Source organism: Perca flavescens, chromosome 23, assembly GCF_004354835.1.
Source record: "Perca flavescens isolate YP-PL-M2 chromosome 23, PFLA_1.0, whole genome shotgun sequence".
Lineage (NCBI taxonomy): Eukaryota > Metazoa > Chordata > Actinopteri > Perciformes > Percidae > Perca > Perca flavescens.
Genome location: NC_041353.1, coordinates 16,944,087 through 16,971,783, shown reverse-complemented (window position 1 = coordinate 16,971,783; position 27,697 = coordinate 16,944,087). Strand labels below are relative to the sequence as shown.

The window sequence follows — 27,697 nt, the reverse complement described above, 5'->3', positions numbered from 1 at the left end:
TCTATGGTTTTATTTTGGAAATGGAGAGAGTGACAAGACAAAAAAAAATAACTATTTTGAAATTAATTTCCAAAGAGTTGTCAATATTCCTGAAGTGTGGCACATGCAGCGCGTAGCTATGGTGCTACATTAAGCTTTCATGAAAGTGAAAGTTAATTAGATATGATGACTGAACTCCCGGGATCGTAATTAGCCGAACTGCGTGACTGCTCTCCTGTAATTAAATGTCATTTTCCCTCAGTTCACTGAGCCTGAAAAAAAGAAGAAGAGGAGGAAGAAGAATAAGAAGAAGAAGAAGAAGAAGAAGAGGAACACTGCTGCAGAAAATGTCAGTTACAACAAATTCACCTGTGCCCCGTGGACACTTTTTGAAACATGGGCAAGGCAGAATGACAAAAAGTGCCGTTAAGCTATTAGTCCACACTGAACCAATAAAAAGCGAGCCTCTGTTCGGTGGTCTCACAGTGGTCTTGTTTCATAGCTCTCTCGCTGACATTTGGATTTCTGGAGGTTTGGAGGTCACGAATGAGTGTAAACACTCCGGTGTAAAGGTGAGAAAGGAGAGGAGGTCGTATGTGCAGGTGAGAATGAAATGTCAGATTCCTTTTATGGTGCCGCCATGGCAGGTGTCATATGTGGATAACCCCAGGAAGAGAGAAAAGAGTGGGGAGAGAGGCGACAGAGGGAAGAGGGGAAGGGAGCCAGTCCAACAGAGTGCACGGCGGGTCTCTTGTCATGTGTTAGAGGAGAAGAGTCAAACCTGCAGGAACCAAACTATTGACGGACACCAGAGGACACCGTGGAAGGACATCCACTACTACTACAGCAGCAACCACAACCACTGCTGGAGAGTCGGCCGCTATCATTTACCCCTACCATTTGCACCTTCAGAAGTAAAATGTCTTTTTAAGATGCTGCATAGAATATATTACAGTATAAACCAGAGAAGATGCATACAAGGAATTCTGTATTGTTATTTTATAAAAGGCTTTCTTATGCTTCATGCCTGCTGCGACACAAATTGCCCTCTGGGAAAAATAGTTCATTGATTGATTGATACCTTGTTTTGAGAAACTCATGCTATCGCTAAATCCTTGACAAAATAATTGGAGTTCATGTGGTTATATACACACACACACACACACACACACACACACACACACACACACACACACACACACACACACACACAATTGGCAGCTTGGAAATGCATTCCTTTATAAGTTTGAGACTAGCATTGAGGTGAAGACCCACAATGTTATGAAAATTTGTGTTAGAATAATTACATTATCAAATGACAGACAGTGACCACTGAAGATATATTAAAGTTAATTTTACCTGGGAACCCAACAAGGAGGCCTCCTCCGCACTACAGAATAATACAGACAATGACCTAACGAAAAGCTCTCTACAGCTGCTTTTTGTAATAAATGTAATAAATCATGATACAGAGTAGGTGTCAATTGATATCTCGCCAGAGTCGATGGCGTCTGCCCTATCTGGTCTGGGAGGGCATGTATGCCCTCAGGAAAAAATCATGTATCATCATTTCCCTAACAATGTGTCATATGTATTTTGATTTTCAGAAACAATTGAAAATATTATGTAAAATAATCTTGATGTTTAGACATTCGTCAGGCCCTGTACATTGTACTCCATGGTATGTGTGCTTTGGTATGGATGGTAATTCCCTGATAAGCTCAATGACGGGTAGGCTAGATTTGACAACATGATCCCTCACAATTCCGTAGCTTACTTTGAGCTGAGACTGAAGCGTGATTTATACTTCTGCGTAAAATCTATGCCGTGGCAACGTACGTAGGTACGTGAACTTGCGAAAAATGTAACTACAAGTCGTGGCGACGCACGTCAGGGCTTAGTAGCGTTGCATTTCCTGGTTCTCCTTCTCCATAAACGACATGAAATCAAGGAGAGGGTTAACTTTTCCTGCTCCAGATTTCCCACCGTGGTCAGAAAGCTCAGGGGAGACACTTTGTTTCTCTCACTAGGACTCTAGAGTCGGTACTCACTCCAAAGCTAAGCACCGTCACTCTCTCACTTCTCCCTCACTCTAAAATACACTCCACCCACCCACACACATATATGTATAACATCATGCCGCACAGCTCTGCGTGGAGCCTCTGCAGAACCAGAAATCACACTCCTGTTGGTACAAATTTGTACCTCAAATCTTGAACTTCTTAACATAAAGATGTAATTCTTCTGTATGTCTATTTCTGAGAGCGTCTCTAAGGACGCATGTTAACGCATGCCTGCATGAATGCATGGATGGGGGAATGTCATTGATAGGAACACCCACAGGCTATGTTCTCTATTATAATCACTCATTTTACCGTCTCCATATAGCACACTCTCTCCGATGAGATATCATTGACGCTGGAAGAGACAGTGTGAGTGGAAAACCTAATTAGCTTTGCCCGATGGACAGAAAAATGATCACTGTGAATGTAATAAGGCTTTCACGTGATTGCCTGAGAAAACGACTCGGGGCTCCCCGCCGTGTTTTGAATTAGAAAAACGCCAGGTTAAAAACCCACCTGTGTCTCCGACTCAATCGCTAATGTGGAGTCGCTGCGCCCCTCTTCTCTGCTCCGTTCCTTCCTGTGAAATGGTCTGCATCGGTCAAGGGTCTGGTTTGAAAACCGCTTCAAGACCCCCCCCGACACACCCCAACTAAAACACCGATTTCCCTTTGATGAAGTTTTGTCCAATAATACAACTTTTTTTAATCTATTGGTCCTACTTGAGGAAAGATAACTGTAGAAAGATGGAGACATCTCCACAACCCTAACTAGTGTTTCCAAGTAGGTGTAAACTCATAATGTATCCAATACTTTAATGTGTAATTCTTAAAAGGTCCCATGGCATGAAAATGTCACTTTATGAGGTTTTTTAACATTAATATGCGTTCCCCCAGCCTGCCTATGGTCCCCCAGTGGCTAGAAATGGCGATAGGTGTAAACCGAGCCCTGGGTATCCTGCTCTGCCTTTGAGAAAATGAAAGCTCAGATGGGCCGATCTGGAATCTTCTCCTTATGAGGTCATAATGAGCAAGGTTACCTCCCCTTTCTCTGCTTTGCTCGCCCAGAGAATTTGGACCACCCATGAGAGAGAGAGAGACATCATGGCTTTCAAACGAGCAAAGTGGCATCTCGTCAAGGCCACAGCCCCCCCTCCACCTTACCCCCCCCTCTCTCCTCCTCAATAGCTAATTGAAAGCTGAGAAAGCTCATTGTGGGACTGGCTCTAGTGGCTGTAATTCTGCACCAAGGATGAATTTCGGGAAAGAGACTTCAGATACAGTATTAGGGGACCACTAAGGTCTATATAAAAGCATCCAAAGAGCACCATGTCATGGGACCTTTAAGATTTTTTTAATAGGGACGATTAGTACAGTACAGATACAGTATTTTTTCAACAATAGCCATTTAATGTGTTTACAGCACATTATATATATCTCTGTGTAGTAGTCTTAATTGTGAGGGGCGGAGTTCGCCATTCCCGTACAAGATTTGAATCGTCGTCAAATGCACAAGGGACTCATAAAAAATGATGCATGGAGTCCAACGTTAGAGTTACTTCTGTACTTTTACGTCATTAAGATATTTTTTCATTTAAAAAGGCAATATTACAAGAATAGAAGAAGATAAAAATGAATATCCCAAAACCCCAGCGAAAGGGAAGAGTCTTTGAGCTGTAAAGCAAGTATTAAGGATCAATCATCTGAATATTATTCCAGGGGGAAGTCTTTTATGGGTGCTTTAAATTGGGTGATTTTATGACTGCAGCAGTCTATGTAATTTAATCACATTAAACTCCCTAAAAGAGGCTCCTAAATTCTCCTTATGTTCACCTGATCACTTAGCGCCATAGACCTGAAGTGGAAAACAAACTGCAGAGATTTGTCTGACTAAATCATTTCCCTGTCCCCATTACAACTCAATATAGTCTACATGACTCCCTACTGAACAACAGTTGTCAGTTCTGACCTATCCTCCTCACCACAGCTTTCCATGGCAGCATCTGTCCTCTAAGCTTTACTGTAGCTTTACATCCAGCCTGCCTATCTGACTGCCCGAGGGCTCTTAAGGTGTCTCATGCTAATTCCACCTGAGCCTTTAATTACCTCATTAATTTAGGCTGACAGGGTAGGTTAAAACCCCTCTGTGATCCCCAGGCTCCATACGCGGACATTAGCCGCTGAATGGGAGGCCGTAACCCAGTCCCCCTTTTTTTTGAGACCCTTAAGTGTTTAACAAGGTCCATACCTAATCCACAACTTTATCTTTATGGATCGTGGCCAGGTTTTTCAAAAGCAGCTTAATTGTTGATTGGCTTACAGTTGAACCAACATCATCTCAGTGCTTGGCAAGTCTTGTCTGAAAGTGGGTTTTAGGGGACATTACGCCCAATGTGGCAGCTGAGCTAGAACAGCCCCACTTATGAAACCATAAGTTTTAGGGATTTCCACTGTGGCTTTAGCTAAGCCATCTCCCATCCGGATCCATTCTATAAAGACGGTCACTGAAGGACAGAGAGCGAGAAATACAATGGCTTGAAGCCTCCTGGAGATCCTATCTAGACAGAGGAGTAATAAGGAGAGGGCTGAGAGGAGGGTTATATTGGTCTAGCTGGACGGCATGGAGGAGAAAGGAGGGCCATCACACATGTCCAGCCTTGACTGAAGATGGGATTAGAGAGGGAGGGGGGGAAGACAGGCAGACAGAGATAGAGAACAGACACCGAGGAAGTGATAGTGAAGGAGAGCAGGAGAGGGTGAGCGAAGGAATGGCGGAGAGGAAGACTGATGGCTGACTCGTCCTCTCGTTACGTGACTCCCCTCCCCCCCCCCCCCCATCTCTCCAGACGAAGCCGGCATCCAAGAGCCTCCACTTCTGTCACCAGGGAGAGAAGCAGGCAGATGGTGACGCAGGGGAAGGTAGCGATAAAATCACAGAACTGTTGAGCAGATAGAAAAAGGAGGAGGAGGAGGAGGAGGAGGAGGAGGAGGAAGGGGGTGGGGGAGGGGGGGGGACTTGAGAATTTAGGGGGAAATTATTAAAAAGATTTATTAAGAATTTTTTTAAGTCACTAGTGTGTGTGTGTGTGTGTGTGATTAAAGACAAATGGTGACTCCCTGCTCCTCTCTATACACGGAGACAATGAAATGCACGGGAACATTGTACAAGTGAAATTCATTTGGCAACAGCTGGGCTCTGGGCCACATGTGCAGAACAGAGCAGCAAACTGGGCTAAATGGCGTAATTCCACCTAATATGTACAGCATAGTCATTTGTATGTTTTGCCATATTTGTGGTATTCCAGGGTAAAATTGACGATTCAATTATTCTACAAGAACAGAACAATGAATCTGACAGTTTCATTGTTGACATTACATGCCGTCAGAGTGTCAAAGAGTGCTTTCAAAGCAACAGTGAGGAAGTTAATCTGTTAATTGATCAGTTTTGACATAATTACATAAACTCTGCACTGACTGTAAATTATATTTACAGGATTTCATTGGATTTCTGTACTGAAAACGGTCTTGAAAACATCACATTAACAGATAAGATACAAGTTATTAAAGTTTAAAGTTATACTTACAACTTACTTATAACCCTTAAGATTTTCATAGAATCAAACCCCATTTTTGATACTATTAATTGTTGACGTTTTTACTGCAATGGCCATTCAATATACTCATCTTCTGTAATTACTTCACTATAGAGTTGTTTTTATTGGTAGTGGCGGACTCTGCCATCACCGTGCTGGATTCAGAGGACGCAATGCAGCATATAATCCATCATTATTTTATTTTATTGAAATCAGGCTCATTGTTTACTCTTAAAAAGGACACTTTTCAAATTGTAATCCAGCTCTGTGTGGGCAGTGTGTTTGGATGAACAGTGTTTGATGCACAGCTCGGAGCAGCCCAGGTCTGCTGAGATCCGCCGGATGACAGACTTTTTGGACCTGCGTGACACACTTTGCGTAATCCCGTGGATCTCGGCGGACCTCAGCCGATTTGCTCAGCTGGTAACCACAGGTGTTGCCAAATCAACCTGGACTAAAATATCAAGGATTATACATTCAAACACTTTACCTTTAAATATTAATTTGGACTGGATGTGCTACTTTGAACATGTGAGGGAAATACTTAGGTTCTTGCATACACATACTGTATATACCGTATATAAACATACAGTAAATGCACATGAACATGCAAACAAGACTTCTTCACTATCTACTAATGTAATTATCTCTGCACCGACAGACGTGTATGCTGCACAATGCCATATTACACCCGGAACAACAATTCTAATATGGATACACTATATGGAGTGACTGCAGGATAGTGCTACACAGCTGAATTTATTTTGTTAGCTACAGATGCAGTGAAAACACCGCAGAGTGTTTTCACACGTTGCCATGACCCCAGGCTATAACGGCTGCAGCGTGGATCAGCCGAGTCAATGCACCATAAACCATGCATGATGTGTGATAGGAGTCCTTTATTTTGTTCCAGAGAACTTTCGTAGAAAAATGAGCGCTATATTTCAAGCACAAAAAACTGGATATGGATTTCATTCCCTCAAATCATGTCAGATAGTGTGACTTTAGTGGAGAGTTCATTGACGTGCAAGAATAGAGATTTGCCAATTGAGTGACTCTGCCAATTCATTTTATTGTGCAAAGTTTAAAAGAAATGAATTCATGAAAAAATTATTATTATTATTATTATTATTATTATTATTATTATTATTATTTATATATATATATATAGACACTTTAGGGGCAAAATGGAACCATGTCTTAGTAGTATTTGAATATTTATGAAATCACAGTACTGTGTTACTATATTGCTGTAACTGCTCTTAAAAAAAAGCTACATTTTCTATAATTTCACAATAACTTGTTCAAACATGACCCTAAAACTTTGTTTCAGAAAACACTCACCACAAAACACCTGGAGGCGACAGGAAAGGCAATAAATGGAAAAAGATGACACGAGATATGAAAACTTTTTTTCCACACCAACTTTGCTAAACTGGACCGAAAAAACTAACACCAAGCAATAAATCATGCCAATTTCCAACAAATAACTTGATAATAGTCAAGGCTACTGTATGAAAGTAGAGATGAGGCCCTGTGTGTCCTTCCCATACCTGCAAGCTCACTTTTCATCCTTTAAAAAAAAAATAAAAAATAAAACATTAAATAAACTATACTTGCAGTTTACAGGTCCAGTAAATCAACTGGGATAGTGGCAGGGGAGCGGAGGGGAGAGGTATTACATTTGTGTTATTGGTCAAATATCGGCGGCCTGTTAAGGAAAAAAAAGGTGATATCCAGCATGGGTGTGTGTATGTCACAGATATGTCCTTTCTAATAAGTGAGTTTTCACTTGCCTTCAACCCCTCCCCACTGTAATAAGAGTTGACACCTATTTGTGACATATGACTGTATCTCTGATTGCCTGGGGCGTGATAGCATCCCGACGCCCCGCTCAGGCGGCGATGGAGGGATAGCGAGAGTGAGCGATGGAGAAATGGAAGAGTTTGTGGCTCAAATGCACCGGTCACTGGATACACTATATCTATGGGAGATATGGAGGCTACGTGTGTGTGTGTGCTGTGGGGGGTGGTGGGGCAGAAAAATTGGAATGTGTGCAGCTTACGCGTTGCTCGCTTAGAGATGTGTCGGATGGATGGTTGTGTGGATGGATGGCAAATTATTGGGTACCTCAGGGAATCCATTTATTCGCATCTCCATTTGCTTGGACCGCAGTGTAACTGCAGTGTCGCGGGGCAGGGCAGACATGCTTCTGCAGGGCAACTTCCACCAACTGCGGGATCCCAAGGTGTTCCCAGACCAGCTGTGAGGTATATTCCCCCTCCAGCACGTCCTTGGTCAACCCTTAGGGTTTCTTCACAGGTGGCCATGCCCATTACACCTCCAGTGGGAGGCACACTTACTAATCAATGCCTGTTGGGTTCTCTCAGATGGAAAATAGGAAGCACTGTTCGACAGTCCTCCTGGAGTGCAAAACACTTTACCCCATTTTAGCAAATAAGCTTAGGTCCCGCTTGGCTCGTAGACTTTACATTGGCCAAACAAAGATAAAAAAAAAAATTGCTTTTCTAGGCTTTGGGGGAGTCTTGTAGTATAAAATCCGCATGGTAAAAAAAGAAAACATAATACAATGAGCAGGGAAGGGAAGGGAAGCAGGGGATTAATTTTGTTATCAGTATCGCAAGTGGCCAATGGGGCAAATTGGCAGCAAAGCTGACTGGCTGCACCATATTTGGCTTCCTTAATACAGTGGTTCCCAAAGCGGGGTCCGTGAACCCACAGGGGTCATTGAGGGGGTTACAGGGGGTCCCCAGCACAAAGGGGAATAATTTATTCTTCACTATAATTCCATCCATAAGTAACACAATGACAGAATGTATGACTATTTTGTTCATGGGTTTCACACTGGTCCTTTCAGATGGGTTATGTAGATTGATCACAATAAAGTTTCTTATCTAATAGTTTAGCTTTTTATTAGCTGCAGCCCTGAGCCTAAGTAAACAGAACCTCCACTGAAGGAGCGCACACGCCCATCTGCACTGGCAGAAGAGCCAATAGGAACGCTCTCTCTGAAATGACCGGTGATTGGCCAAAGTCTCCTGTGACGGCTAGATTTATTTAAGGCTAGTCTTGCGTTGCCAAACGACAACACTGTGGATTAAGGTCTGGCTACATCACGCACACATTACAACATGTGTATTTTGTCCATAGCTAATCCCCGCCAATCGTGTCAGGCAAATATCCTGGAAATGTACATCTGTTGATCCAGACTAACTAAAGGCTGAATACAAAGCCAAAGAGGAGATGTAGAAGTCTAGTTTTCTCTCAGACCACTTCAATTACAAAATGTTGAAATATTATGGATTTTTTGCCAAACACCACCAAAAATAAACTGCCTCCCCCAGCTTTAAGGTTGGGGGCCCCAAACCTCAATGCCAGCAACTTTACCTTAAGCGGTACACTGTTCAAGTGCACCTTGAAAGCCGAAAAAGCCATTGCCAAATCTGAAACAAGACAAGAGAAAAGACGCAACCCTGTCAAGACACAGACCTTAAACCATTTGACAAATGCCGAGTACGCAGAGTAACACGGACACTTGGACCCCATGCATCATCTCATACCAAGATAAATGACACAAAGTTGTGAGCTTTTTCTTACAAGTCTAAACCCTGAGATGAGCCTTTATAACATTATCCTCATGCACCACTGACTGGTACAGCGTTTTAATAGGTATGGGATGAGAAGTGTGACTGGCTTTTTTGTTGTTTTTTGCGCACTACAGTATATAGAAAGGTTGTGCAAAGTGACATTTTTGAATGCAGTATTAAAACTTCTGGGATCAAAACAAAAGTTTCAATTTACGTGCAGTCTTGCAGTCAACACACTGTTCACAGAGCAGAGGTTTGACACTGTGGTTTCACAGATCAATGGCCCGCTCCGCTGCGCTGTCTCAGGCATGATAAAAACACTCCTCACTCTGTATGCTTACTGAGTCTGGCCTACATCAAATGTGCTAAGAAGGTCACCAAGGTTAGATTAAAATGTATGTAAAAAAAAAAAAAAAAAAAATATATATATATATATATATATATATATATATATATATATATATATATATATATATATATTTATTCAGGGGTATTGACAGTTATGAATGTAGAAGTTATAAAAATAAAAAGGTAAGCACACATTCTATGAATTTTGTGATGGAAGATCTAAAAAACTAAAATTATTGAAAAAAATATATAAAATACACTATTCACGTTTGAAAGGAATCTACAAGAAATGTGAGCTTGCACGTATTTGATTGGACAACGCAGCAACTTGCAGGATGATGTCACACTGCAACAAAAGTTGAGCCAGCTTTTTTTGCTGGAGGACCTAGCACATTTTTACCAAAGCCCACTGTGTTGAAATTTTGCATGCAGGCCTGCATTTTTGTTGGTCTATTCAAACGTATAGGGTCTCTAAGAATAAATGAGGTGGCCAAGATAACCGTACATGAAACTATACTGACACTGGAACATACAGAGCCATTTGTCAGGCGGTAAAACCTTTTGTGTTTCTATCAAATTTTAAAGGATTCTTCCTACAATATCTTGAGCCCCAGAGCAGCAAATAACCCATTTGAAGTAATAACTTCCTGTCATTCCTTTTCATTAACCTCAAACTCTGACAAAGCTATAAACTTTGAGCTAATAACCTTTGCAGCTAATGGCGTAAGACTGAATAATGTGAAGTCATCAGGCTTAGAAGTCGATGCCGCCTCCTGACCTTACAACCTGTAATGAAATGCATCTTCAGCCTAATGTGAAAAGGATTGCGCCGATTAAATATGAGTCTTTAATTTTCTATGGAGGAAAAAAAAGGCCAGCCAGTTCAGCGGCAGTGTCTATCTTTTTCATAGCAGTGAGGGAAAAAGTCCTGATCCCGTTGGGGCACAGGTGGTGTCAGAGGTGTCAGACACACAACAATGCTTGGCCACATGTAGGACTCTTTTAACAGTACTGACCTTTATCAACATGAGACAGTGTACGGTGTATTTTTGTTGCGCTGCTGTACCAACAAATGCTCTGAAATGCCTTGTGTGTGTGTCATTCTGTCTGTAAGAAATCAGAAAAACCCTCCTTGTCACTAGGGCTGGGTACCCAATTCAGTACTTTTTAGGGGCCGACCGAATTGCCTCCTTGGTATCGAGTATCGAAAAATGCCTCGTCATTCGATACCAAATTTTAATAGAGCAGGGCATGAAATTAACACCCGCCCACCCGCCAAATGCGGGTGAATTTTGCAATTGGCGGGTAACACTGTCAATCTACTTGCCACTTTGGCGGGTAGCCAATGAGAATTGAGTGATTCAGATGCGTAACTATCGGTAAGCAGGGTACGCGGTTGCTTACGGGCTTGGTCCAATCAGGGGCCCGCATCACTGGAAGACATTGATTGGCAGCCGGGGCTCCCTATCGCCCAGCCACTGACCAAGCGGGAGGGAGAACAGGTCAAATTCATTTCCTTGTTTATGTTATGAAGACGAGACGTGTGTGTGACTCGAACAGCTCACATTTACCGACAAAACGTACAGCGAAAGACCGTGCAACACTTTTTAGACCGTCCTGCCAACGTGTATACATCAATGTACGCTGGAACGATTATTCACTCTTAAGTCTCTGAACGTTGCTGCTGTTTCATCTTGTCAGCTGTCTGCAGCGGAAGGGTCTGTTGCTCCATTTCCCCCGCGACTGACGCGCACACACACAATCACACAATGAATCACACAATGAATCACACACACACACACACACACACACACACACACACACACACACACACACACACACACACACACACACACACACACACACACACACACACACACACACACACACACGGTGGATGCAGGAAAAAATGCAGATGAGACCTACAGGATGACCTAAATTGAGGACAGCTACTTTATTGTAAGTGCAATGATAAGTTAAAGTCCAATATGAAGCCGTATGAATGTGAGTCCCAGCCCAGGTTAGGAAATTAACTAACAATGTAAAGATCAACAAGCCACTGACAGATATGTTCATATTTGATTCATTCAATAAATTATTATTTTGTGTCTTAAATCTACCGGCCGTTTTCATATTATACCAACATCATTATCCTGAGCCTTTATGGTAAGGTTCCTAGAAAATCTCAGCCCAGAGTAATTAATTTATAGTACTAATTATTATTCTCCCCAAAACAAGTTTCCATTTTATTTATTTATTTATTTTTAAGAACTATACAAAAAAAGTTGCAACTTTTTTGCAACAACTCGTGTGTTATGGTCCACATTCACCAGTGTTTTTTTGTTGTTGTGGTGCGCATAGGCTCCTCCTGATTTTGTCATCTCATCGAGCCAACATCGGACCCCTATGCAGTATTATCAAGGCAGAACCCCCTACTACAGCACGTGCGCAATGTCCATGAGTAGGCTACCATGAATAGGACAGGACAGGATTATAGAGACACAGCAAGTCCTGTTTTTCACCTTTTATGAGGCTGATAAAAAGTCACTTTGGCAGGTGGATTTAAAAAATCCACCTGCGCTTCTGTCCACCTTGAGCAAACACTAATAGCGAGTTAATGACTGTTTGTGGAGCAGTATGAAATCCCTGTGGAGACCGCTCAAAATTACAGGTTACCGTAATACACCTCGAGACCGTTAACCAATCGTCACGGCCCTGATCGTGATTCATCAAACGCTTCTCAATTAGCGGACATCTCCGTTGACACCAGAGCACTTTGCAATCTAATGAAGTACCTCACATTATTGCCCTGCTAGTAAATTATTCAACTAAACTCCTGACAGGGGGTGGGATGAAAAGACAGACAGCGAAGAAGAAAAAAATAAAAAATAAAAAAAGTCTTCTCATCATTTTCAATTCATCGCCTTTTTATCCATATTGCCCTCCAGATCACAGAGAATATTCGCCTAATCAGATTTATGATTTATCCCATTTAAATTCCGTCGACTTTCTCAAACGCTGAGAGGTGGTGGGTGGAGAAAGAGAGACAGAGAAAGACAGAGAGAGCAAAGCAATTTATAATCTACAGAAGAAAGACACCTAGTGTGGGTGACCTCTATTTGAATGAATAAAGATTGGCTCTTTATATGTCCCACTATTGTGCCATTTCTAATGAGCATACATTGACAGTTAAGTGTCTCAAACTCAAAAAACACGGGGCAGCTTGTCCTGATACGTCTTCTTATAGTCAAAATATGGGGATTCCAAAATCAGTAATGGTAGTACAAATGCAAAGCTGTCAGACTATTATGTTATCACGCTATATATGCAATTTATTATTTTATTTATCACACCAATGTGTAGGATTATGTCATCCTATGTTGTAAAGACTATACTGGAGGACAATCAAGCTCAGTTGAGACAAGTTTCTCAAAATAGCAAAAGGTAATCTAATAACAACAGGCTGCAGAAGAAAATATCCGTCTACAATTTAATAAATGATTCCATGTACATGGAAGACCTTGATTTATTCCTCACATTCAACTTATTTTCAATTTAAAAAAAAAAAAATTAATATTTGTTAATTGAATTAACATGTACATGCAATTTAATAAAATATGTGTGTTTTTGTTATAAGATCTCACGTTCCTATCATAATTAGTTCGACATGAAGGCATTGATTTATCTTGTTTAATTATCTTGACATTCCGTTGAATAAAACTACATTTACTACAGGTAATTGCCGATTTTTATCATTTATTATGAACAGAAAACTTAATCGTGTTTAACCGTAGCTAAAAATATAAAAGAATGAGTTACTGAAGCACTGTCTGCGTAAAAGGTTTGAAATATTACTGATTTATCTTAAAAAAAAAAAAAAAGTAAACTTCATGGTCGTCATCATGCACAAGATTCCAAACAGGGACCTGCTCATTAAAACATTGCTCCATAGCGCTACTAGTGGTGAAAAACCTCCTCAGGGTAACTTTAAAGAGGCACTCCACCAATTTTACACCCAATGGTCGCTTCACTCAACAAGCGTGCTCAGCCTAATGTGTGTGAACTGAAGCGTTTGTGAAGTTTGGGGACTAGGAACTAAAAGTCACCATATCTCAACCTTTAATTTATTTTATATTTATCAGTATCTAACAAGTATGGTAATTAAGTACTTTTTAGGCACCGGCCGAATTGCCACCATAGTATCGAGGATAGAAAAATGCCTCGTCATTCCATACCCAATTTTAATACCTAAGGAGTAAATCTCATCAGCGTCAGTGAGCCAAAAAGCATGCAGCATGCTTGTACCAAGATCTATTAATGTTGGTGATTGGCTGTCTAATGTTACACGTCGTAGAGACAGGCAGGACAAACTCTACGTTACACAGAGACGGATCACATAGTAGGAGCTGAAAAACAAATAAAAAGATTAGTGCCGTCATGTGTAATGTTGTAATTTATATTTGTTTCATGAAATTAGTATCGAAAAAAAATTGTTTAGGAACCAGTTTCAAAGTCACGGTATTGGTATTGGTATCAAAAACCTGGCCTTTATGGAAATGTAATGCAAAATGCAGTACAATCAGTGGTACCAACAGAATACATTTTCAGTTTGGATCATACGGTCATCTATACATAGATGCAAAGTGTACGGACGTTGGCAGTGGTCCGAAGGAATAAGAGGCACAAGATGTGGTGAGTGAGATTTCTTTAAAAGTATAGTTGAGCAGAGAGACGTAAAAAAAAAGGTGACCTAGAGGTGAAGTGTGGGTGTGTTTGATTTAGGGAACCTAACCCACAGATTCTCAATAAAGAAGAGCTCAGGAAAGGGCAGTAGAGACCATTTCAGAGTGCAGGCTAAAGCCAGGTGGGTAGAGCACATAAAGCAGACAGGACACCTTTGGCTGGTGCCAAGGTGATGTCGCCCTTTTAACCATGACGCGACTGTAAAATTAGGAGGTTAAGTGACTGCGCACGATGCTGACGACAGGAATCTCTGCAGACGCTTCACAACATCAAAATCCACTCCAGATCTTTGATCCTGCCTTGGTTGCACAGGTCTCACGGGGGTTTCCAAATACATGAGTTTACTTCGCCGCTGTCAAATGGATCACAAGCTTAGCCCGACGAAAAACTACCCCAAACGTGCTGGTTTTTCCACTCTTAAACTGGCAGACAGAACAGGATTTACCCACCTTACATTTACAAAGTGAATCACACATTCGTAGTTAAAACACAGTAGGGTGTGTGGGCTAGGATCGCAAATATATAAATTATAAACCCAAATGTAAAACCTATTGGAATAGAAAGGTTGCCACATAATTCCAACAACTACCATATCCATGTTATTTTTGTGTTAAGACAACCATGTTTTCTGTGTAGGGCACTGGTATAAATACAGTGGCAGGAATAACAATAAAATGGATGAACACCGTTGCATATTTCTGCAGCATGTCAGTGAAAACATGCCAGAAAAATATCCCCATGTACCATAACTGTTATAGCGCGCTATAGCTATAAAGCCATCTTTTATGTTCAGGGGGAGGCAAACCAATATGATTAGATTAGATCATGTTTTCCATTCTGCCGACAGCCAATCTGTGACACGCTATTTTATTTTACGGATAACATGTACATGAACACTGATGGGCCCACACCATCCACCACGGAAACACTATCACTGACGGCTGTGCTATGGATCCACAGTACTGCTCTCCAGTGTTTCTGCACACACACACCACAGCCCTCCCTCCGTGCACACAGCGCCGCCATAAAAACGAGAGAAAGACTAATTTGTTGGCGGAACACCTTTACACAATGTATTAAAAAATCCTATAAAAAAAAAAAATATTCTGAATACAAGTCAACATCAAGGGGCCGCCACATATTGCGTTTAGTTTTTTTTTTTTTTTTAACCCTATTTAAAACATGCAGCGAACCAGATTCATTCAGAACTGCATTTCTTAATTTGTTTAATATTTTCAGGCTTCAACCAGTGCTGCTCCTCAGTCTCTGTTGCTCACTCACACTCGCACACACACACACACACACAGGTCCCCCTTCCCCTCCTCTGACCCCACAACAAAGCGTCTGTCGCCATAAAAACAGTGAAGACACAAAAATAAGAGAAATTCACAATTTCTTTTTGAAAATAATCCCAAAAAAGGTTGGTATCTCGTGAACACCTTTACACAATCACGTATTAAAAAATCCTATAAAAAAAAAATGATATTCTGAATACAATGTTGTCAGTGTGTTAATGTTGAGTCCGGACCCCAATCCTTGGCAAACAAGGGATTGCGCCTGCTTTAGAAAGTTAACTAGTCGCAAGTTTGCAGTAAAAGGCAGAGTTATCAATAATGGTCTTTTTATTAATAAGGGAACAAATTCCACTAATTAACCCTGACAAAGCACACCTGTGAAGTGAAAACCATTTCAGGTGACTACCTCATGAAGCTCATTGAGAGAACACCAAGGGTTTGCAGAGTTATCAAGAAAAAAAGCAAAAGGGATGTTTTCGGGAAGTTTGACTTTGAGGAATCTAAAATATCTAAGACATGTTTTCAGTTATTTCACACTTTTCTGTTAAGTACATAATTCCATGTGTGTTCATTCATAGTTTTGATGCCTTTAGTGAGAATCTACAATGTAAATAGTCATGAAAATAAAGAAACACATTGAATGAGAAGGTGTGTCCAAACCTTTGGATATTTTTTTTATTTTTATATATGAGATATATGAGTCTGTTACTATTGGGCTTTTTTCTCTCTTTTTTTCTTTTAGCTTTTCTACTCAGGTTTTTTGTGCAAATTAAAAATGTGCATTAAATAGGTGGACAGAAACATACTTTTAGTGTGTTTACTCGTGTCATTCAATGCTTTGCTTGTTTGTTCAATATGTGTATTGTATTTTAAGCAATTTTGACAACTTTGTTGCGCAAAGTGTGCAGTTAGTTTACTGAAAAACAGCAGGGAGGGAACGGGATGAGGAGGAGGGAGGAGCGAGCTAGTCTTCGTTTTGTTTGAAAATACTTTGAACGTCAACAAGAAGTAACGTCACCCAACATCGCTTGGAGCACCTTTAAGTTGTGGATCAGTCTTTGCCAACCCCTGAGAAAAGAAATAACACTGCCTTTCGTTTACTAGATTCTTGACTTGTGTCACCAGGAACTCTGGAAACGGCTGCCTGTGGTTTTACATGCGAGGGTTGATAAAAGGCTTGACCATACAGTCTGTGTGTGGACTGGAAAACTAAATAACGGAGCTAAAAACAGCTGAGGGCTGTTAGTTTGATGTAATGTCTGATCATTTGTTTGGTTCGTCACTTTTACATTGTGTGATGCATGTACAAGGTGTAATGTTCCCACACGTCTGCTTGCTAAATTGCTATCGTGTTCACACATTTAATATGTTCATTGTTTATTATACTTTGTGATGCACGTCTCATTTGTTTTGATGAAATGTGTATGTAATGTTTTCCTCATTCTGGTTGATATATGTGTATAGTTATTCATTAGTCTGTACATTTGTTATATTATATAGATAAATAAACACTGGTTTGTTCATATCAGAATGCTGCTGCTAGACTACTAACTGGTACCAGGAAGAGAGACAGCATCACACCTGTACTGGCGTCCCTGCATTGGCTATCGGTCGAGTATAGGACTGAGTTTTACGGTTATATCGTTTGTTTATAAAGCGTCAGACAGCATGGTGCCCCCAGTACATCACTGAGCCCCTCTGCCCACATTTCCAACCCCAGATCTCTCAGTTCCTCGGACCAGCAGCTCCTGGCTGTCCCTCGTTCGAGGCTAAGGTGTATAGGTGATTGTGCATTCGTAGCAGCCGCCCCAAAGCTTCGGAACAGTTTACCGTTTTCAAACGTGTCTGCTGTAGACACGTTTAAGGCCAAACTTAAGACCCACAAGTTTCCTCAGGCCTTGGAGTATCCTTGAGGCTTTACGTCTCGTGACTTGTGTTGTATATTGTCCCATCTGTTCCTTACTTATCAGTACCTGGGATGGTATTGTTACTGTATGTCATCTCTACTGCTTTTATGCGGTTACCACGGTATGTTATTGTTGCTAATTCATTGTACAGCACTTTGGTCAACTCGGGTTATTATTGAATGTGCTTTATAAATAAACTTGATTTGAAGATTTCATGTGTACGACTCAAAATAGTTTCCTATAGATTGTATGTTACATATATTACACTTTTGATACATCATCGGTTTTATATGTTATGTAGTACAGTTTGTAGGGCTGTGCAATTAATCAAATTTTGATCACAGTTTCAATTTATGGCTGCTAAAAATCACAAAAACAATGTAACCAAGAAAATTGATTATTTTGCAAGTAAACTCTTGATTTGTCAAAAATTCAAAAAGTTCAATTTCACAGTTCAAGGTGTTTTCACTGTTGATTTGCTTAACCGGTTTCACTGTATTTTAAGTTCAATAATTCCAACGTCTTTCCAAAAGTCAATGAGTGATGGTGTTAAATCGTGATTTCAATTTTGACCAAATTAATTGTGATTGACTTTTTTCCATAATCGAGAAATTTGTTTATATGATTCATAGAGTATATTAGTGCTGCACAATTAATCTCAATTTTATCGAAATCGCAATATGAACTAGCGCAATATCCAAATCACAAGGGGGCTGCAATATTTGTTAAAGGCAAAATATGTGTCAAACCATTCTAAAATAAAGTATTGCGGCGATGCAGAGACATCTCGGCCTACAGATCATATCCCACAAAGTAAAGAAAATCTCAATCTTTATATATATATATATATATTTTTTTTTTTCAATGAAAATGTGAATGATACAAAAATTATCATTCCCTCCAATATCATGAATCAAATCTATATATCGGTCAAAATAATAGCAATTAGATATTTTCCTAATATCGTGCAGCCCTAGAGTATATTGCTTATTAATGATTGCGATATACTGATCAATATACTACTTGTATACTAACTCCCTTTGCCTGTTGTGACAAAGTGTCCAACACCATCCAAGATATTGTGCATGATGAACATCATGTAATCGTTGTACTGTCCCACTGCTAATCAGCGTAATTTGTAAAATGCCACAACGAAGCAATGACAGTCATCACCCTTCCCATCCGAGCATTATTAAAATCCAATCACTGGCATCCCAGATATTGCGCGTGACATTTGGATGGACGAACCGGGGTCGATCCATACTCTCTCTCCTGATTTCATTGCGGGGGACAATTATAAAGTTGCTTTAATCTCATTTCATGTCCTGGCTTATTGCATGTCTGCTCTGATTAACTACTGCTGGATGTCCTTAAGGAATGTTTTTTTTTCTCCTTTTCCTAGCATTTACCTGAATTATTATTATGAGGTCAAATGGCAGCATCAACAAATGAAATGTAAATCCACAATAGGTAACTTGGAGCCTGAAAATACCTGCCTTGTGTGTAAAAACCACTCCGCAACACTCAGCATGTAGCTTTGAAGCTCAGAATCACCGTTGTTGTGTGAAGGTTATCTACTCATCTCTGAGCGTGACAGTAAAAAAAGAGGGTCTATCCTATCATTAACATGGCAGATGTGTCGTCTTGTAACTATTGAAACACTACAAAGGAGCAGATTCAAGGTTCAGATGGACTCTTGAAAAGTAAAGTGAATAAAGAGAATATTTCATACAAAGCCATAAAACAGAATCCCTCTTACAGTTTTACTGGTCGGATTGGACTTAGTTCTATATGCATTTGGCCTTTGCTCATTCATTTTCCATTTGATTTAATACAAGTTAATAGGGACTGAGATTTTCAAATACAAAGCAGCTGTAATGATCATGCAGTTTTAATGGTTAGAACTATATTGCTTTTGGTATACCATTTAAAGCGAGCTTGGGGAAATTGGGAAGTTGTCATTCAAGCTACTACATTTAGTGTTTTTTTTTTGTTTGTTTTTTAACAGTCTTGAGGCTAATGTTAGCTAGTTATTAACTAGGGCTGAACGATTCATCGTTTTCAAATCAAAATCGCGATTTGAAAGACCGCGATTAATCAAATGTGAAATATTTAGACAAATATTTGATGTAACATTTGATTTAACATTTTGTATTCCTCTTTTCCTTATTATATTTACTGTTTTTTCATAAGATAAATGCTGGATTAATTTTACATATCACAGATTGTTGCAAATCCAATCGCAATATCTGGCAGGAAAATCGCAATAAAGTTGTTTTTTTTTCCCAAAATCGTTCAGGCCTATTATTAACCAACCTTAACCATATAGTTCTCATTGTGCATCGTGCTGACTTTAGAGGTCTTAGATAAACATTGGAATGATTTTACCAGACTTACACAGGAAGGGAACAAACTGTGGCGTGCTAGAAGACACATTTGTTGGTTTCTGCTTTTGGTCCATTTCCTGTCACTGAGGTCGTCTACAGTATGAGCTCTGACACATTCTAAAATGGACACACAGCGGACGAAGACACACTTCTGTACATACTACACTGGGTGTCGCCATATGAAAACATAGTAGGGCAAGTGCAGTCGACGCAAACAAGAGCAGCTGACAAAATTCGCACCCTTGTTACAACCCAGAAATTAGAACGGTGGCTGATGTTCGGCTAAATTACTAGGTCGCTTGCCTGAAGCAATAATTTGACATTTTGGGAAATAGAAAATATTTTTTTGGCTTTCTTGCCAAGAGTTAGATGAGAAGACCAACATCACTTTCATATCTGTCCGTTATAAATATGAAGGTACGGCCAGCAGCCGGTTAGCTTAGCTCACAATGCTCACACACGCACATAACCGCGTGTAAAGCCCCAACGTGTCCTTTTAACAAGCTTTTGTGCAGATTTAACAAATGCGATGTAATGTGTTAATTAGTGAGCTTCAAAAAGGTGTTGGTAGGTGGATTCTGTTACCTGTGGACAGAGCCAGACTACTGTAGCAGGTTCCCTGTTTGCAGTATTTGTGCTAAGCCAACTGGCTGCTGTCTGTAGCTTCACATTTACCATACACACATGAGAGTGGTATCCATCTTCTTATTTAACTCTCACCCAAAAAGCTAACGAAAAAAGTACAAAAAGTAAGTCATTTCGGGCTACATTGATTAAGGATAGCAATATATTCAATCATTTTGGTATCTGAAGAGCATAATAAATCTATAACTGTTTGGGGCCATTTTACCTCGGGCCCTCAGGAAGTTGCCTACCTTGCCTAATGGTAAAGTCTGCTCCTGGGTTTTGTTTCCCTGTGAACCAGTGCATTCCACCGGTGTTTTGACCGCGAGTAGCTGCAACTTGGGTACGTGATGCGACTAAATCGTGGCAGGTTTATTGCTCGGGACCCGAGGAAGCGCAGTGTGAGTGTAAAGTTGAAGAGATGGGCAGTTCCCGAGAAAGCTGCAAGCAGCAATACCACAGGGCCGTTCCGAACAGGCATGTTTTAAAAAAAAGACAATGTTGTGCACATCCATGTAGATGGCGGTGCAGGACAAAAACCTGAATGTTCAAAGAAGGTCAAGTCCGCACAGCAGCTTAGTGCTCCGGAAAAATGCTTTAATAGTGCAAATAAGGCACATAATGTTTCGGCCCACAATTTCTTCCTTCCTCAGGTGTTTTGAACTGAGACTGCACTAGTATTATGAATGTAGTGGAAGACCTACCTACTGTGACTCTACAGGTATCTAATCCACAAACAATACCAAAGGAAGCAAAGGTCTTGAGTTGATAATCCAATTCTGATTCACCTCACTAAAGTGCCTTAACAATTGGCGTGAACAATTGCCGTTTTTCCTGCCTCTCTTGGCTAAATAACCCTTAGAAACTGATGTCGCAAAAATAGAAAATAGGAGGATAAAGGATTGCTGCAGTTTAAGCCTCAGTAGACACAGTGCCTGTTATTCGTCAGCACAAAGAAGTACATAAGCTTCCTTGAATAATGATTTAAACAAGGATATCATAAACTAGGGCTGCATTAGGATTTAATGAGGCCAAAAATATAGAGAATAAAGAAGCAAATAATGAATAAATTCATCTGAATGCTATGCATGTAGTAATACGAATGTGATATTTTGTTTATCCCCTCAGGGAAAACAGTTAATGATACGCTAACACACAAACCACAGAATGCATTTCTTCCAACACCGATTCTTCACTGATCTTTACTCTCAAAAGGAGAAGAGGGTAGTGATCACAATCTTAAAAATATCTCTTTTACTCAATTAGATTTACTTGAGTAAAACATATTGGTAGGTGTATTATCACACCGTCGTACCCTGCAGTCTTTCCAGATCTTCTGTGCCAAACGCAGATTTTGCCAATATTGCAAAAGGTGCCTTTAAATACCTAGGTTGAGGCTCCAATGTAAGCAAGCATGTGCCCTGCTGAAGTGTCCTTAAGCAAGACACTGAAGACCACAATGTTTTTAAATGAAAAAAATCAAACATGTCTTCTTGTGAAAGCTCTTGTTCTTTTTTTTTTCATATTAGTGAATGGGTTTCCAGGATAAGAACTTCAAATTGTATTTATATTGGAGAGAATTAGGAGTGCGTGCACTTGAATGTCCTAAAATATTCTCCTTACTGCACCAAGAGCTCAGACTGTCTGTTAAACTTCAGACTTAGCAGGGCCCGTCTGACAGTGGAGAGCAGGAGGATTTTAAATCTCTCAATAACCCTGTCAATGAGCAACTTTACATCATTGTTTGTGTTTGTGTGTGTGTGTGTGTGTGTACGCGTGTGTGTGTGTGTGCACGCAGTAGTTCCCAAGTGCCAAGTGCATGACTCACCTCCAGTGATGGTCTGGGCTTGCAGAAAAAGAAAGACGGGGTGGGAGGTTAATCTGAGGTTGGTACAGTTCATCAGTTTCCTGAAGTGATGTGTGACAGCAGCAGGAGCAGGCAGGTAGAGCCTGGAGAGCCTGGAGAGCTGAATTCAGAACTGCAGCATCAACAACACGGACTAATAGCTATCCACACAAAACGGTGCGCCAAAACATAGGGCATTTCTGACAGTTTGAGGCATCATTAATGTTGTACTAGGTACTTTATTTCCATATAATATAAAAAAAAAAGAAAAAAAAGGAAAAACAGACGCCTGTTAGCCATGTTTCCTCTGCTACCTCAGCCTTCTGCAAATAAGTACATGGCAGGAAAGCTATATTAATGATTGAACAGTCATGCATGCTATCAGTAATGCCAGTCTCCAAGATGTGGACTAGTAAGTAGACAAACTGGCACAAAGACTAAATACATAGGGAAGGAAGGGTAATGAGGGACAGGTGAAACAGGGCAGGCAATCACAGAGGGGCAGGAAGTGACGCTATCTGAAAGAGAGACAAGGTGAGCATTTCAAAATAAAACAGGAAATATTAACAGAACTAGAACTAAGAAAAGCATAACATTGAAGGCAGGGCCGGACATGACAGGAGAGATCCAGTAAAAGTTGAGGAATAACACTCATAACTTAAACAAATAAGAAGTGTATATAGAATAGAATAGAATAGAATATACTTTATTGTCCCCATTGGGAAATGTGTCTTGGGCATAATGCTACAATTTTGTTGCTTCACAATACAAACATGTCACAGAAAAACCATTCAAAATTGACATGAAATCAACATAAACTCTATATAAGATCAACATAAGACATCTTAGGACATGAAGGAAGGACACATGAGTGTACAGACAATACTACCTCTTAAAAAGTGACTGTAAGGATTATAGTGCTATGTGCAAAAAGTGCTGGTGTATTTATACTTTGCTAGGTTGTGTTAAGGGTTACAGTGAAAATACACCGGGCGCATAAGCGTCGTGTATAGTCGCATAGCGCAGCTATTATTTATTTCGGCGGCCATGTTGTCTAATCTGTCCATTCATACCGGGCGCGTAGCGTCCGCCTCGGCCTCTACGTTCATTATAGCGCCCACTAACGGCCGATTTTCACCAAATTTGGTAGGGAGGCTGTGGGAATTCGAACAACAATACCAAGTTTTGGTATTTGGCTGAGATATGCTAACGTTCGTGTTTTGTGGCTAGCTACGAAAATTAGTTTGCTATTAAATTGCGAATGGTGTAACGTAGCAAAATTCTTTTGATAACTTTAGGTCAGGTCTGTATGGAGATGCTACCTACCAAGATTCATGCCAATAGCTCGCACGGCCTAGGAGGAGATAGAAAAAGTTTGTTTTGCTCATTGCGCGATATTGCGAAAAAAAACTTCTTTGCGCAAATGGCCGTGGACTATATCATCAGACTCAGATGCATTCAAGGAACACGTGGATATAAGGGTTTCTAATCTGCGATGTAGACTGTGGGAGTTATAGGCAAAAACACGTTTTACGTGATTATAGCGCCATCTAGTGGTTCATGTGTGTATTTCTTGTTAGGTAAGGTCCATGAACCATTGTACATCTACACTGTAAATTTTAAGTTGCTCACATTAGTGTAAGTGGTGAATCCAAACCTGGGTCCCATAGGCCACGCCCGCTTTGACAAATCAGTACCCCACTGTAGGCGTGGCGTCAGGAGCGGGCCGAGATGGTACACTAAAAATTTCGTAAAAATCAGATGAGCCGTTCATGAGATATACACTTTTTGTACTTGTATGTGTATTTTTAAATATGTGATGTACGGTTTGGGAGTTATAAGGCCAAACGCGTTATAGTGCCACCTAGTGGTGTAAGTGGCTGAATTTTTTTGTCCGAGGTCCCTGCAGGGATCTGGACCAGTCCTGAAAACTGCACCCCCCCACTATGTTTTTTCTACGAATCTTTGAGTTAACATTTACTAAACATTGAATTTGTTGAATTTTCAACGCAGCACCGCCACGCCTTGATGCTCATGACAAGAATAGCATGTATAGTTATCTTTATTGAAGTGAATGAGGTTTAACCCATTCAGACTTGATCACGCATCTGTGTGTGTTTACCTTTAAGACCTGATCACGCATCTGTGTGTTTACCTTTAAGACCTGATCACGCATCTGCGTCATTTTGAGCGGTGTCATCTTTTTCAAGGCACATGGCCAATTATATGTACTGTGATTGGCTGAAATATTCTTGGGGTGAGTGACAGAGATGCATAGGGATTTTGTTATGATTTCTTAGATGCTTTTATCCAAAGTTCGATCCAAATAATACAAGAAACAAAATTAACATAAATTAATATGTAATTGTTATGTAAAGAAGAAGTAACCCTCTGTTTTGTTTTGGGTTTTTTTCTATAACTATTTATCAGTGATGTTCACTTGTCACTTTGGTACCTCAAAAGTATGAAATAATGAAATAAAAAAGGATCTGTACTGATTTTCAAAATATTCTTGATATTTTTGTTGTTTATAGATTTTTTTTTCAAATGCATTTGAAGATTATCAAGTCAGTCAAGTTGAAAGCCAAAGAAGTAAGCTCTCAAATGCTTTTTATTACATGTTTTTATCTGCTATAGAGCCTGAGAAATTAAGATTTTAGTAGGCTTTGACAAATTTTGGATTTGGGATTTTTGGAAACCCTTAGGTTTTGGGAGGGGGTTACTTTTTTAGCAGGCGTTTTAGGCCTAAATGGGTTAAATCGCCGTCATGCATGAATAAATGATATTTTTGCACATCAAAATGACACATTGTCAGAAACTAGGCCTATCAGTAGAAATACATTTTTGAAATTGTCGTTATGGGAAATTATGTCGATAACAGCTTCTGAATTTCGATGTTGATATATTTTCGATTAATCGTCCAGCCTTATTTTGGATGCTAAATCCTTTAGGCAAATGTTTTATTCACCTCTTCGCTCATATAGAACGTTAGGCGGATAATTGCCAGTGTTCATTTTGTGCTTGTATGACTGTGCCTTTACAGAGCTGCGAGCGTGGCCGTGGACTCTTAGCCTTGTTAGCTAAATTATTACTTAACAAGAGGAAAAATCCATTATTATGGCTATGTCACAATATCAGCAGTACACTTTGATCAGAAAACCTATTGGGCATTAATACCTGCGCCTCAGGTAAAAACATTTGTTTTTTAAAAAAAAAGCTTTGGAACCCACCTCAAAACAGTGTCTGCTTTGTGTGGCACTTTATAGAGAGGGCATGCGGTGTTGACAGTGATGGCAGGAAATGCAAAAAGCCATTCAGATTAAGAATGCTAAGCCTCCAGAGGCACAGCCTCTTCTGCTCCCATATGAAAAGACCCAGAGTGAGGCCTGGCATACACTCTGTTGGATTACAGGGAAAAATGCCTTCCATCAGAAAACTGATTACAGCACCTCTTAGCCAATGTGCATGCAATGAGAAAGCCAAATGAATGAATAATTATGGCAAGGAGAAGCCGGAAGCAAGGTGAGGCAGAGGAAGAATAAAAGGAGGAAGGGGGAGATTGAAGGGGTGGCAGGTTTGCATAACGGGTATTTAAAGCCTGCCATTCATGAACAGTGCAGTATTTATGAACTGTATGGTTAGATATACGATTTTGTGTCAGAATAATGCATGCAGTGGTACATTTCCTTTTCATACTCACTTAAATGGGCCTTTGAAGAATCTGTAAAGAAGAGGGAGGCTCAGTAAGTAAGTTTTACAAGAACACTTCTGAAAAAAATAAAAATCTTTTTTTATCACAAAGAAGGCTCAATGAATACACTAAAGCCTGTTTACAATGAGATCAATGGAGCGTTCAAATAATTCAGAAAACGTTTTTGAAATGAATAGACGAACAAGGCTTGTATTGAATTAAGATTTTTCATTTTAATGTTTTGTTTACTTTTGGGCAGAATTGATGCAATAAGGCGCTCCACGTACAATGCAATTCTGCTTCCAAGAGGGAGCTCGATTATATCAATTTCATTCTGAGTAAAATGAATAGCTCCTCACACCGGCGGGGCCATTCGCATTATGGCCTGAATTGGGAATGGTGCGTGTGAGGACTCAAGGGCCCTGGGTGCCTTCAAGGCCAACTCTAATAGTACCTTGGATGGCAATACCAAGTTTGACATCAGCTGTAAATATTCAATACAGCTACTGTCGCAAACAGAAGAGACTGTTTTGTAAACCTTAAGTGTTTTTTGTTTTTTTTATTTAAGCACAAGTGCGCATTCTAACAGATGTGGAAACTTTTAAAATGAAGAGTTAGATTTCAAACTGCAACAAGATCCTTGAAAAATTAAGTTGGGATTTAAACTTTACAAATCTGTGCCCACTAAGCAGAAAACAAGCTCTTTTGATTATTTGGGGGGGCTTTTCCCCTTTATTAGACAGTGGATGGATATGAAAGGAGGAGAGAGATGGGGAATGACACGCAGCAAAGGGCAGCAGGTCGGATTCGAACCCTGCGCCGCTGCAGGACTCGGCCAACACGGGGCGAAAGCGCTTACTGGGGGAGCTAGAGGCCGCCCTGTTCTTTTGATTTTATGTTCAAATACAAAACAAGTAAATATGGCTACAGCAGTGATGATTTGGACTGAAACAAATATGAGTGGATTTGCATTAATCTTCCAACCACTGAACATGCAAAGTGCACCTCAGATGGCAGGAAGTGCGCTTCTAGGCTGCTGCGCCTGACTGAGAAACAACACGCACAGCGCCACACTCAGAATAGGTGACAAATTAGATTAAAAGTGCTTAGCAAATCTGGCTGTGTGACTTTACGTCAGCAGATACAGAAAACGTAGAACCTATACAATTGCGTTACATGATGCGGCCACAGAGTAGAAGTCCGATTAGAAGTTTAAAAACATGAAACACAAAGTTTACACCGCAGCACCAAAGGGCAATCTAAAAGAGTAATTCAGTTAGTTCAAGTGCTTTAGGTATGTTTCATGTGGTAAACAAAAAAAGCTCTTTGAACACTCCACCCTTACCAGCTGGGGGTCGCTCATTCAAAAAAAGTATCAGTATTGCAGGGCAAGAAAACACCCGAACATCTTACACTCTCAACATCAAAATGTAACAAATGAAAGGCATGAAATTCTCTCTGAGAGGAAGGCCAATACTGGCAGACCACATCAGCAGGTAAGGCTCCAGCCACGCTATCACTGGTAAACACAGCCCCAATCTTTCTTCTAAATCAACTCGGCCTACCAACAATCTTGTTTATCTTTATTTTAATACTCTTCCTCTCCTCGATACA

General features: G+C 40.3%; 1 long non-coding RNA gene across 4 annotated transcripts in view; it reads right to left on the bottom strand.

Moving 5' to 3' along the window:
* LOC114550552 (uncharacterized) overlaps positions 1-27,697 on the bottom strand; it is a 113,352-nt gene that overhangs the window by 38,440 nt on the left and 47,215 nt on the right. For 2 of the 4 annotated variants that reach the window (XR_003691709.1, XR_003691711.1), the window contains 3 exons: positions 26,093-26,113; positions 25,623-25,790; positions 22,375-22,513 (listed from right to left, as the gene is read on the bottom strand). This is a non-coding gene — a long non-coding RNA (uncharacterized LOC114550552). Of the gene's footprint in view, positions 1-22,374; positions 22,514-22,671; positions 22,911-25,622; positions 25,791-26,092; positions 26,114-27,697 lie in introns of those variants that run through there. The other 2 variants (XR_003691712.1, XR_003691710.1) reach the window with 2 other exon arrangements.